This window comes from Dermacentor variabilis, chromosome 10 (genome assembly GCF_050947875.1).
Source record: "Dermacentor variabilis isolate Ectoservices chromosome 10, ASM5094787v1, whole genome shotgun sequence".
Classification (NCBI taxonomy): Eukaryota; Metazoa; Arthropoda; class Arachnida; order Ixodida; family Ixodidae; genus Dermacentor; species Dermacentor variabilis.
Window position 1 is genome coordinate 80,972,626 of NC_134577.1, and position 14,142 is coordinate 80,986,767.

Consider the following 14,142-nt stretch of genomic DNA (forward strand, 5'->3'; position numbering starts at 1 on the left):
GAGAGATCAATCTTATACTTTTGCATTACCCTATCCGTAAAGTGTCAACTGTCACGCATTCAGAGTTGCATTGTACAATTGTAATCGTCGTGCCTGATGAAAGTAAGAAATAATCCATGTGTCTTTCCGCAGTGGAGCCTGAGCTTTCATACAGAGCTGGAATCAGTTGCTACAAACACTGAATGTGAGAGACCGGAGAAAAGAAGTTGAATTTATTTAAACTTGAAGGTGACGGACTTTGGTTTATTTCCCTCACCGGAGTCTCATTCCCTTTTAAAGCATTGTATTTAGGTTACTTTTTACACAGGGGAAAAGTCAAGTGTACAGTACCACGCTCTCGACATAAACTGTCAGGCATAGTTATATTATCGCACTTATTACCTCGGTATGTCGACAGTCAGAAGGCGTTTCGTTCTTGAACTAGATGTATCAGAGTATGTATAGTTCTGATCTCAAACCACGCGTTGATACTACTGTGATGGAACTCAACGAACACAATTAGCTTCCCAGACCACAAACAGTAGTGATGTTGGGATTAGCCATGTATATAGATTGCCTAACACTGTTACGATGAGATACTGACACAGTAGATGTGGACGGCATGTAAATGGGGGACGGAGGGCGGTGAAGGACTAGGCGCCGTGACAATTGCTAGTAATTCTGCCTCTATAAAGCGATTTTCTTTCACGCAGGGAACACTCGCCTTGTGTTAGCAGCAGAATGTCATAGCCACAGTGACACGTCAATAAACTGGAGAACAAGTTCGTTGTCGAAAGATTTGTGTTCTTTTTTTGCCTGAAAGTAAAAATCGCAATAAATGAGCGTGTCATGGCAAAAAGCCTGTTTGTGGCCATTTATTAAATAAAGTGTATGCTGTATATAGAAGAAATGCAGAAATTTAACACTCCCAGGGTTAGTTTAGTAGTAAAGTACAGATACCCCAGATGGTGGATGGCAAAGCGGCGCCGCGGTATCAAATGGTAAGAATATCGCTTGATCCACTTTCATCTCCATTAATTTATCATTTCTTTAATTCGATTTGTATGTACAAGTAATTTACCTTATGATGTTGTCCTTGGTGCCCTTGTTTGTTGGTTTGTTATGACATGGTTAATAAAAATCGGGCCCCTCGGCGCCCTTTCTTCTCGTTCATTACATTTAGAGGGTCTTGAATCCGGCAACATTGATGCCTTGATTTACCTTGTGTGCGTTTATCGACCAGTTGCCGTCACCCAAATAGATCGCGGACTTGTGACGCCTGCGACAAAAAAGGTGTTTTACATTCGACGCCTAGGTTCGCGAGTGGTGGCGATGGCTAACCCTCCCAGGGTTAGTCCTATAGCAGTAAACCACATAGAGCGAATGGTAAACCGGGGTCACCGCAGTAGCTTAATTCGCAAGAGAATCGCACGTTTGATGCGAGCACGTCGGTTCGTATATCACCTGTCGCCAGTTCTTCATCCATTTTCATTTCCATTTGTTTCTCATACTTTTTGTTTATTAAGTGTGTAATTTTCCCTACGTTGCTCATGGTGTCCTTGTTTGTTGGCTTATGATATGGTCAACAAAAATGGGGCCACTCGGTTCCCTTTCGTCTGGTTCGTTTATATGTATGTATTTAAATATATATATATATATATATATATATATATATATATATATATATATATATATATGTGTGTGTGTGTGTGTGTGTGGAGAGAGACGTGGAGGAGAGGTAGTTTTTGGCAACCCCCCCCCCCTCCCCGATTAAGTTTCTCGCTACGCCACTACCTTCTTAGTCACCTAGATGCGCACATGTCGGCTTCCCACTAATGCCAGCGTATAATCGACATCGCACTCTCCTATCCCTGTTTCCATCATGTTTAACCAGCACGACAAGGTCGTTGAATCATATCGGAAAATTTTCACTAAATATGTGCCAACCGTTTTGCGCGTCACCACTATGTGATTGGACACTCAGTGCAGTAAGGTTCCCGTTGAGCTACAACACCGGGTACCATAGCAATTAGTTGTCAGTCCCTTTAAATCATCGTTTTCAATCTTTTCAGAGACTGTTGAGGTGCACGAGTGACTTTCATAATTCGTAAAAAAAAAATATCAGTTTCGACGTGAGGGCCAAGCAATGAATGCGATGTGTATGATTACAGGAAGTGCAATGTTCGTAGCTGTAGTGGCAGTACCAATTGGAGCAAACGTAAGCAGCCTATGTATAAACGAGCTGTTGCGTTGGACAGCCTCTGTTTGAATCCTGCCATCGGACAATCTCATTTTATTTATTTTTTAACATTTTATTTCAGTACAAACTAAAGGCCCTCCGTTGGAAGGTATTACATAGAGGGGAAATGCAACATCGCTAAAGGTAACATGTAACAGGTGACAACAATATGAAAAACAATTTAAACATGAAACCAATGTCTTTCTTGGCGAACACCATTTTTCCGTATCTGGTATGTTTCAAATCTCTTTTCTGGGCCGATCACGGAGGTATATTGCAAATCAAGTTTTAATAAAATAGCATCATTTTCAAGTTTCAGCTCTGTTATTGTTTCGCACTTCTAAAATTTAAGTCTCAAAGGAATTACGCATGCGCTGCCGTTGTTTTGTTTCATGGCATTTGTTTGTGGGCTTCCATTCTCAAAATACGGAGGAATAACTTTGTGAAGAATGTAATCCCTGGGAGCATCTCTCTGTCAGGGACAGAGCATGTCTGATGGTGTTCTCAAAGTCCTCAAAGCAGCGGCTGATAACAGATAAAAAAACTGGCACCTATATCATCCCAGAACGTCAGATAAAACTGAATGGGTAACCCGACGGGCCATGTTTTCAACATGCGTTACAATGACCGAATAATCACGAGAGGGAGGCGACGTAACACAAAGTGCTCTTGGGGCCGCCGGACCGAATGCATTCGCCGGTCTAAAAATCGAGTTTCTTGCAAAACGCCGAAGTACAGGGTGTGCACACGGATTACGTCTGCATCGCCGAGCAGCAGCTGACGAAGAGGAACTGCAGTGGAACTGTTACAGTGGAACTGTTACAGTGGAACTGCAGGTCGTTTGCCAAAAAACGGGCAGCGCTGCATTTCGCATTGGCGGACCTCGACCCCAAGGTCGATGTCATCGCGCTACAGGAAACAGAAACGGCAATCAAAATAATGGACTATACCTGTTTTAATGAGCTCTCTACAAGCAAAAAACCGATGCAAGAACAGCCATTGCTGTGCATCGAAACATCACCGTAATGCAAATCGACTTATAGATCGAAAATCTGCACTACACCTTTGTGGAGCTAATGCCCAAAAACAGGAAGCATAACTGCCTCTTTATAGTAAACATATATAGCCCGCCAAAGTGCAATACTACCCCCTTCCCCACAATCATGAGAAAAGCGAGGAAAGAGGCGGCACAAGCCCAGATCGTCGTCCTGGAAGACTTTAATGCAAGCCATACCGTGCGGGGCTACCCGCTATATACTAAGAAGGCAGTGTCGATAGCAAATGGGGCCAACAACCACGATTTGACCCTGCTCACAGATCCCACGCAGCCGACGCGTATTGGCAACAGCGAATGACGAAACACCACTCCCGATCTGACCTTCGTCCGGCAAGTGGAGGGCGCGACGTGGTCCAATACAGGCCTCAATTTGGGCAGTGATCAAAAAGAAGAAACTGCTCGTCAAACATACCAAGTGGGACCAATTTAGATTCAAACGCAACCATCAGGCAGCAACGAAGAGTAAAGACCTAAACGAGTGGACGGCGCAGCTCCTCCAAGATGCGGAAGAAGCCACGATGGAGCTGCCCACCGAGGAAGATGGCCCCAGGCCCGACTCTGAGCTGATCAGCCTCTGGGAGGAGCAACAGACTCTCTATGCAGAATGCATGAAGCACAAACATAACCGCACACTTAAACTAGCACTCGCTCAGGCTGAGGCGGAAGTAGTATTCACGCGAGCTAAATTCGCCTCAATAGAGGCAGCTGTGCAACCGGCTAAATGGCCAGCTCGGCTCGAAGAACCCCTGGTTCTTGTTTAGACATTTAGTCGATCCCGATATCAGCAGATGGTCAACGGCCAAGAAGGTCAATCGGCTCCTTTGGGCGCATCCGGCCTCAGAGCAAGATATCATACAAGATCGCACCAGCCGCTATTTTAAAACAGAAACAAATGAGCTGGCGTACGCAGAGTACACTGGCGAAGCGAATGAGAGCATAGATGCCGAAATAACCGAGGCTGAGGTAAGGGCAGCGCTCGCCGATCTAAAAACCACCTCGGCTGCGGGTCCAGTCGGCATAACAAATAACATGCTGCACAACCTCGATGACCGGACAATTAGAAGCCTAACCGGCCTCTTCAATCAGGTGTGGCGCACCGGGGAACTGCCACAGCCATGGAAGGAGGCTGCCGTAGTGTTTATTCCAAAACCTGCAAAAACGCTGCAACTGGAGAATCTCCGCCCTGTCTCACTTACGTCATGTCTGGGCAAAGCACTAGTGCACGTGGTTTTAACACGCCTCGCCGAGCATGTAGAGGAACATCAATTATTCCCACCCACCCTCTTTGGCTTTCGGCCAGTTGTGTCCACGCAAGACATCATGTGGATGCTTCAAAGGGACGCTAGTGGATGCAGAAATCCCAGGGGCAGTGCGCACGATCCTAGGGCTCGATGTGTACAAGACACGAGGCCATACTCAGAAACCTATCGGACATGAATGTTCGGGCACGGGCGCACAGATACATCATTGCCTTTCTTTGCGACCGGACAGCCACCTTCAAGATTGGAGATATCAAAAGCCCTCAGATCAATCTCGGCGCTAGGGGTATACACCCCAGGGTGCAGTACTATCACCTTTGCTTTTCAACTGTGCTATGAGGAACCTACCCAAGGAACTTAACAAGATCCCGCTCATCCGCCATGCCATCTATGCGGACGACGTTACCATTTAGACGAGGCAAGGCAATGCCGGGGCCGTTAAACAGGCATTGCATACAGCAGCCGACACGGTACAAGCCTACGTGGCCGGCAGCGGCCTCAAATGCTCCTCTACCAAGTCGGAACTGTTTATTCCCGGAAAAACAACGCAGGCAATCAAAACTACGCTGCAAATAGTAGTCAATAAAAAAGTATACCCCAAGTCGCCACCATCAGAGTACTGGGGCTCTTCCTAGAGGAAAAAAACTCGTGCAAAGAAACTGCGAAGAGACTGGCGAACACCTCTCGCCAGATAATCGGGCTGTTGCGTGGAAGCGCAGAGAGCGGCGCAGTGGTGGAGGCTGTCATGCACACAGCAAGGGCATTAGATCCTACAGATCCTGAATCTACCCCCCCCCCCCCACACACACAGGAACTACCAAGAGAGTGAAAATTCCGAGAGACATTAGGAACCAACTGGTCATTCCACCACTCCCGAAGAACATGGCAGAACACAACAAGGGACGCCGACGCGCACGCGCGGAATCCCTTCAGAAGACTCTAGCAGAAAAACCGGCCGCATATGTGGACGCCTCGCCTGCGCGGAACGGCACATATGCGATAGCGGTTGTGGACGGAACGGGGCGGATCCTCCGAACCGAGGAAATCGCAGCAAGGTCTACCCTGGAAGCGGAAGAGGCCACCATTGCTAGTGCAACAGCAGTCGCAGGGACGCTCTTCATAGTGTCGGACTCAATGTCAGCGATCAAAAGCTTCAGATCGGGACAAGTAAGCCAAACCGCGGCAGAAAGACTACAGAGGCTGGGAATAAGCATGACGCTTCTCTGGGTCCCTAGCCACGAGGGAAACACCGGTAACGAAGCTGCCCACCTCACAGCCCGCGCAACTACTAATCGGGTCGAGGGGCCGCCTCCTCCGCAAAACCCTGAAACCCTTTCACTAAGTTACGGAGATCGCTTCCGTCGGCAAAGAGAGGAACGACAGATTTACCCGCCTCCATGCGGCGGCCAAAACAGACAACAGGCCGTGACCCTGCGCCGAGCTCAAACGTGCAGTGTGCTCAGCCCCAGGAGACTAGCGGCCATCCTGAAGGATAACAGCGTCTCAGCATGTACGTTTTACGGCTTAGCACAGGCTGGACAGGATCACATTCTATGGGGATGCGACCACCATCCGCCCCCAAAAGAGCTCCTGCGGCTAGCCCCCTCACCTGAGGAATGGGAGAATGCGCCGAGAAGTGTCGACCAAGAATCAAAGTCCAGGCTAGCGGAATGGACGGCGACAGCGGCGGCCCCCTGGGCCCCAACCTAGCCTCCCCCCATGAGCTAGCTCCCCCTTCCCCTACTATCAAACAAAGTTGTTTCCTCCTCCTCCTATGAAAAAAAAACGGTCTATAAAAGGTATAGAATAAATATAGTACAAATCTACGCTCCAACGTCCAGTGAGGACGATGAAAAAGTGGATCTGTTTTATGAATATGTTGAATTACCGATGAGAAAAGTGCAAACGCGGTATACAGTAGTAATAGGGGACTTCGATACAGAAGTGTGCAAAAAGCAGGCGGATGAACAGGCAATTGGCAACTACGGTGTCGATTCGACACACGCTAGAGGTGAGATGCTGGTAGTATTCGCAGAAAGGATTAAGCTGAGAATAATGAACAACTTTTTTCAGAAAACGTAGCAACAGAAAATGGGACCAGGAAAAGCCCTAATTGTGAAACAAGAAATGAAATTGATCGCATACATTCTGCCAATCCCATCATAGTGCAGGATGTTCAAGTATTAGGTAGGGTAAAATGTAGTGATCATAGGTTAGTGAGGGCCAAAGACGTCTACCAAGTTTAAATGCACAATCTTCAACCAAATAAAGCCGTGCCCACGAAGTTTGAGGCAATGTCGATCCTGTTCACCGAAAGCAAATCCTGGCGCGGTCCAGTTCGTTCATCCTGTAACGGTGGACCTGATCTGAACTGTAAGCAGTTAGGTCGAACGAAACTGCTCGTATAGTGAAGTCCTGGCCTTCGCGATTTGAAATCAACTATTCTTCACTTCGCATGACGCGCACACAATGAGCGGCAAGTGGCGACACAGCGCTGAGCCAACATCTGTTATATATGTATCTGGATCACAGCTGCCATTGCTAAGTGGTTCGGCCGCTCATATTAACACGTTTCAGCGTGTAACAACAATGCACATAGGCACAGATATGTATGTTTTGATACGTCTTGATATTATTTTATATCAGCAATGCACCTTTTCCACAAGATTTGATGATAACAACGATCTGCGGATGTAGATGTCGATGTAAACAAGTGCACCGCTTTGATAAATCCGACGCAGAAGGTTGCGCTCGAAGAATTCTTGAATAAGCGAAATGTCTAAATACTGCGTAAAAAGAATACAATAAGCGATGTCTCAGTGTAGAATTCAGCGACAATTTCCAAGACAGCCGCGTCACCCAATGGAACTCGGCGTGCCATTACCGGCCGCACTGTTTGCTCAACAGCGCACTCAGGCCTGCTCTCCCAGACGTATTGTTTCTCACTATATTACTTAGAAGGAATCTGGCGCTGCTGCGTTATATTATACAATAGCTGCGCTGTGGTATGCATGGGAATGCCAGTATATTGTGACTTTGCGTTGGCATCGTAATCGGAGAGCCAGGGAAGCACAGTCCAGTCTGTCACAATGATTATTTTTTTACAAAAAGAGCATGTAAGAATCTCTTTTATCTTTATTATTACAGAAAGACACGTTTTGTTTAACTTTGGAACCTTGTCATTGCATGTACAATTATATGCAACGTAAAAAGTATGAGTGGGCCGCTAAAGTTGGGAGACAGACGACAAGATTCGTGGTCGCGTTGGACCGTTCGTCGTCTCTTCTTTCTTTTCTTCGCTTGATTATCTATCGTATGTGAGTAAACTTCACTGGAAGGTGTAATATACGTGAATGGAAACATTTTATGAAGATCTTACATTAAGAACGCTTCATTTGTGTAGCCAAATCTAAGTTTCAGACAAAGCCTCTTAGAACACCAGCCAAAACAAGCCTCGCAGACACGTATACCGTCATTACCATATCGGCACAGGGCCCCTTAGGAAACTCCCATACATGGTGGTGCCGGATTTGCCTCTAGGTGATATAGTGAGAAATTCTATGCGCCGAGCAGTCGGTGAGCGCTACGTGGTTTCGAGGAAATACATGTGGTCCCCAAGAAGCCATGAATAATGATTCGCGATCCACGAAACGCACAACCGAGGCGCACTCAACGTGGGGCCAGGTACACAAGTCAACCGGCGAAAGCCCCGGGATCCTTCGAAAACGTTTTCAGCGGCGTGCAGCAGGGGGCCGCACAGGAAAGTGAGAAAGGCGGATTGCGACCCGGGTCGGCTTGGGGCGACTCTCACTAACAATGGCCCGGTTCCGCTTAATATCCCTTTGGGCGTCCCATCGAGGACAGGACGGGGCAGATCAGGTGCTGATGTCAACGTCGTTTGCCTCTTTCGTGGAAGTACAAGTCCAAGCTGGATAAAACCGGTCTCGAAGGCAAGGGTCAGCAGATCTGTGGAATTCTGAAGGCTGCCAATAAATTCGTCATGGTGCTCTGTGGTCCCTGACTATTCAGTTCAGAAGGGATCGGCAGTTTCGTGGAACTTTTCCTGCACCAAGGGCATACACTTCAGAAGAACGGGGTGGGAAGAGTAGAGCTAGATTGCCTCCTTCTTTCGAATCACTATATAAATTTCTTGTTGACAGTGTTCACAAGTAGTGCCTCTATTTTTTGCAAGCAGTTTACTCTCCCCCATCGACAATCGCGCTCGGCTCAGTAGGAACAGGCTAGCCAGAGAGCACGAGACCAAAGGAAGAGTTGCTCTCTGTCATTTGACTTTTGCTTGCCTGGAGTGAAGTGCGTGGATATTATTTGAGTGGTCGCATCGCCTATCAGGACCGACGCCACGTGCAGTAGTGCGGGACCACAACTCAAAGCATCTTGCACTCGTATAAGGTGAGTCCATAACTGTGTTTTGTCGATGCATTATATTACGGGAACAAATTTTAGGTCGAAATTATATTTTACAATGTTTTTGTGGGCGCTCGCGCGACAAGCGTGGACGAATGTTTGGAAACTGACGAAGCCAGTCGTCAATGTAACCGGTTTGAATTGTTAATGAGAACTCGTGTACATGGCCTTTGCTCGTTCTTTGGTTGTTGAGAGAGACATCAAACGTTGCCGAACCGAAACGGCCGAGAGTTGGACGAACGTCGTTGCTCCTTAACGTAGTAAGGTAAAACTAGCGCTGCATGCCAGATCTTGCGTGCACATGCATGACATTTCAATGACGACCTCTGAAAACACGTGTCCGTAATTGCGAAGCGGTCGCTTTTTGTCCTCTGTGGTTGATGTCAGTGAGGCGCATGTAAGATAACATTAACACTATCTTGACAAAGTCACTACTACCAGGGCCCGGCGCTGTTGTCGCCTAAGCATTTGAAGACGGTATTTTCATTGCGGCGCTTTTGTCCTATAGATGCTCACAAAAGGACAATGCTTCGAAAACTTTGAAATATTTCAGCATACCTCCAAGTGATAAACTTGGGTGCGAATTAAACACTGCCGACAGACATAATCGTTATCGCTGTTTCTCAAGACAATACAGGTATAGTTGTGTTTATTTACGTTACTGTAGAACTTCTATAGAAAGGGGGCATATTCTCTGCCTATATTTGCTCTCATACATATAACGACATTTCAGTTGCATTGGGCACCTTATACAGTGGACGCGTTCAGAAATACTTTATTCTACATATCGGCGTCCTCCTGCCCACACTAAGATATCTAAAATAATCACACCGAGGTACATCTTTTCTTGACAAAACGGTTATTTGTGGGGACACCATCAGTAAAAAAAATATATGCAAATTCCAACACTCGCCTTGCGCCTGCTATTAGCTTACTATACTGCTGAACTCTAGGCGCCGCTATGAAGGCATGCGCTCGCCGTTGACAGTACAGATTGACGGCATATCGTCTGTAGCTATGCGGGAATTTGTTTACCACCGTCTATGCAGATAATTTGCGTCTCACGTGAGCTGCTTGAGAAAGTTGTTTACGAATGCAGGTTACTATGTCAGGACCTGCAAAAGCAGCTGTTCTGCACTATAAAAATTTACGCCCAATAGTGGCGCAACAAGTCCTCGCTGTAAATGATAGTTGCGATGCGCAGTGTCTGCGCCTGCATGCCACTGCTATAGACCCCTTTGTAGTCTCTCTAACGGCTTTGTCCCGCCCTTATGATTCCCTGCTGTGGCGCTCTTACGAGCAGGTCCTGGTTCGCAGCTAAGGCAATTGCAGGAGCCATTACTCGCCACATTGCAACGACGATGCGGCGGCCGCCTTCGTGAATGAACTTTAACGAGTCAAGATGCTGGCAGCGAAATATTTTTGCAACTCGGTCAGCCATATTTGCCTCTAAAGTTAGCTGGGAAAGCCACACGCCTTGAGAATAGGAGCGCGCGGCAATGCCAGCAGTGTTTTAAAGCGAAGCACACCGCGTCGTGGGAGGTGGGGGTGGGTCACTGGGTGTGGATACATGACAGGAGCAAGTCGGCGAAGAAACGCGATGTTAAAAACTATTCCCCCCCCCCCCCGCATCGAAAGAGTACAATGCCCTAGGAGCTCCCTGGCCATCGCTACATTAGCCTCTTGACAGCTGCAATTATGCGTGACTCCCCTCAGAAGACGCAGCTGCAGCACTTCCCTCTCTACTAAGGTGCGAGTCCCGAGGGGACGTAGATAGAACTGTAGATGAGGGAGGAGAAGAGGCAGTTCACATACAAGGCAGGTGGGAGGTCCGGATGGAAGGCAAGCAAACCTACTATTATACGAGCTGGATAAGCTTTGCTTCAAGGTACGGTAGAGTATGTTGCTGCTATTTCTGAAAGATATACACCTTCCAAATATCTCAAGCGTACAAACTACGCAGGGCGCGCAGAAGCAGAGCCGCATTAATTAAAGCGCACTGCAACGTCCAGGCAACACGAACGAAGCAGTCGACCGTCAAGTAAACATGCCTGTTCCCGTCGGGGTAGCTTTGCTGCTATTGCAGTCCTAGAGGTCATGGATGTGATCTCAACCGCGGCAGCCGCATTAAGACGGGGGCGTTTCCGCATTTCGATGTTTCCAGCCACATGATCGACAACGCCTTAAATCTTCTCCTCATCATGGAAAAATTTCGCCCTGCTTTTGACAGCCACAGCAGTTCTGTGGGCCGAACAAAGACTGCATGCCACCGGATTTACACCGGTGCTCACTCTCCGCTAAGGCAGCGACCATACCGAAGCCTCAATTGGAACACGTGCTAGTGTTATCTGAGTGATGTAGCAGTGTTCGCGCCAGATTGTCCTACTCACCTTCGTCACTTGTAGCCGGTGCTGTCTCAGTGACGTTGTCCCCAAATAAACTAAAGAAAGTCACATTGGTGCACACAAGCTCACCATTCACGGACATGTCGTGCCGTAGGACGGGGTTCATCGCTGATGTCACCAAGCTGCGTGCTGTTAAAGAATTCCCGAGACCCACATCTCAAAAATACTTTCCCGGTTTCATTGCCCTCTGTTGATCATTCCGCCGCTACATTCGTAATTTCGCTTCGAATATGTCACCATTGACAGAGCTTCTTCGGGAAGTCCTCAATCTTTCCGCGTGGTCCCCGCCTTGCGATGATGCCTTTCCGATACGTCGCCTGCTCACAACACCACCGACAATGCGCCATTTCAATCCAGCTGTTCCCACGGAAATCCATGCGGATGCTAGCGGTGTTGGTCCTGGCGCTGCGCACGCCCAACGCAAGCCCGGCTACAAAGAACATGTTGCTTGCGCGAGCGGCACTCTCATGAAAGCATCAGTCTATTATTCAGTCACGCAAACAGAATGTCTAGCGATTATCCGTGCCATAATAAAATCTCGTCCATAGCTGTACGGCCTGTCCTTGGTAGTCGTTACCCATCCCCACGACCTGTGCTGGTTGTCGTCCCTCAAAGAACCTTTCCGTCACCTATAGCTCGGTCAACACTGAGGCTCCAAGAGTACGACATCCGGTTTGTCTACCGCTCAGACAAGAAGGATGCCGTTGCCGATGATCTTTCGCGCTCGCCTATCCACGCCGACATCATCAGTGTCTACATCCTAGACGAACCACCTGATCCATCAGCTTTCGTCAAGGTTACTTTGGAGCAGCACAAGAACTCCTGTATTTCATATTTGATAGATTAGCTACATGATACGCCTGCACCCCCGCCATTCCGAGTGCTACGCCGAGAAGCGTCGCATTTCGCCATGCGCGACGAAATGGCTGCTATAGTAACACCCCGGCATCTCCGCGCTGATGTATGCGCCGCTATTCCACGCCGGTCGTTAGTGCGCACACGCTGGTATGTTCAGGACCTACGCCAGACTTCGTCATAGGTTTTATTGGCGCGGTAGACATGCGCGATTGTGCAAAAGTACATTCGTTCTTGCACAGAATGTCAACGCCGCAAGCCTTATCCTTGTCGCTTCTCTGGACCAATGCAAACTTTGCAGTGCCTTTCGTGACCCTCTGACAGTGTTGGGATAGACATATACGGCCCTCTGACATACACAGCTGCTAGCAATCGCTGCGTCATCGTGGCTATTGACCACCTCAGGAGGTATGCAGAAACGGCCGCTTTGCCAGCCAAGAGGGCTCGTGACGTAGCCTCCATCCTGCTTCAACGGTCCCTTCTACGTCTCCGACGCTCCACGCCAGCTCCTGACCGACCAAGGCCGCGTCTGTCTCGCCCATCTCATTCCAGAACTTTTCATTGAGTGCCGCAATATTCATCGCTGTGCCACCGCATATCACCCGCAAACAAACGGCTTGACAAAGCGCCTTAACCGAACTCCTGGCGACATGCTTTCGATGTATGTCGACTCCAACCAACCCGACTGGGACCTCGTCCGTCTCCGCGTCAGGTACGCCTGCAATACGGCACCCCAGGCAAAGACGGGCTTTTCTTCCTTTTTTATACTAATGGCCGAGAACCGTCGTTCCCTATTGACACTATCCGTCCTTACCGTCGCAAATTGTCAGCGGAATGCAATGGTTTCCGAAGTCTCCCGATATACAGAAGAATGTAGACAATTAACAATTAGCATGCTCACTTACAACGCAAGAACAAGCGCTGCGGCAAATGACGGTTTGCAAAAATGCTGTTGTGCATACGCGAACACGCCTGTCACATGCGCCCTATATAGCAGCCATTTCATTCCTGCCATCCACAATCCGCCTTTTTCATGGCGCGACAGCGCATGGAGCTGTGTCCTAACCGGATTAGTCGCGAAACATTTTGCAAGGGTCGCGCGCGTGGCCTGCCACCGGTAAGTCCCCCGAAAAAAAAAAAAACGCGCTCGGACGCGCGCTGTTAAAACACTCGTGCCGTGTACCGTGTTGAAATTCTACCGGTAGCTCGACGTCGGTGCGGGGCCGAAAACATGCGTAGCGTAAGACTTCAACTCCACTTTAAGATAGGAATCCGCCAGGGCTTCGTCCGAGTCGTCCGGTCTGCACCGCGAGTCGGTTAGTTGCTGCCTTTCATTGATGGCTAGCAAATTTAACAAAAAAGCCGTGCGTTACACTTGGACGACACTTCATTAGATCAAGCCGCTTGCGAAGTCTTCTTGCAACATCGGTCCTCACTTGCTGGTGGTGGCTGCGCGTACCTGACTTCACGTACTCGTAAGGCGCGGTAACAAAGGATCGATACGCGACCGACAAGACGCTCACTCCAACGACTGACAGACTATTGTGGGTCGCCGAAACGATCCGATCATACCAGGCCTATAGCGACGCAACCGACGAGCGCTAATTATCGTATTGCGACGCGCTTTCTTGTCGACGGCACCGGCAAAATCAGCGTGCTGACCATCGTTCGATCGAACCGACAACACGATAGCGACAGCGTCTTCGCTTGTACGTATAAATATCAGTGCTGAAAATCAGCCAATGACGCCTACCAACTTTAAATGAACAAGCTTCAACCATATCAAGCCGTGCCCACGAAGTTTGAGCTAATGTCGATCCTGTTCAGCGAAGGCAAAGCCTGTCGCCGTCGAATTCGTTGACCCTCTAACAGTGGACCAGAACTTAACTGTAAGCAGTTAGGTCGAACGAAACTGCTTGTATA

At 48.4% G+C, this 14,142-nt stretch overlaps 1 long non-coding RNA gene across 1 annotated transcript in view; it reads right to left on the reverse strand.

Annotated features, from left to right (window-relative positions):
• Positions 1-701: 701 nt before the first annotated feature.
• Positions 702-14,142, reverse strand: part of LOC142559622 (uncharacterized) — a 63,104-nt gene continuing 49,663 nt past the window's right edge. The window contains exon 2 of the long non-coding RNA XR_012823177.1: positions 702-795. This is a non-coding gene — a long non-coding RNA (uncharacterized LOC142559622). The remainder of the gene's footprint in view (positions 796-14,142) is intronic.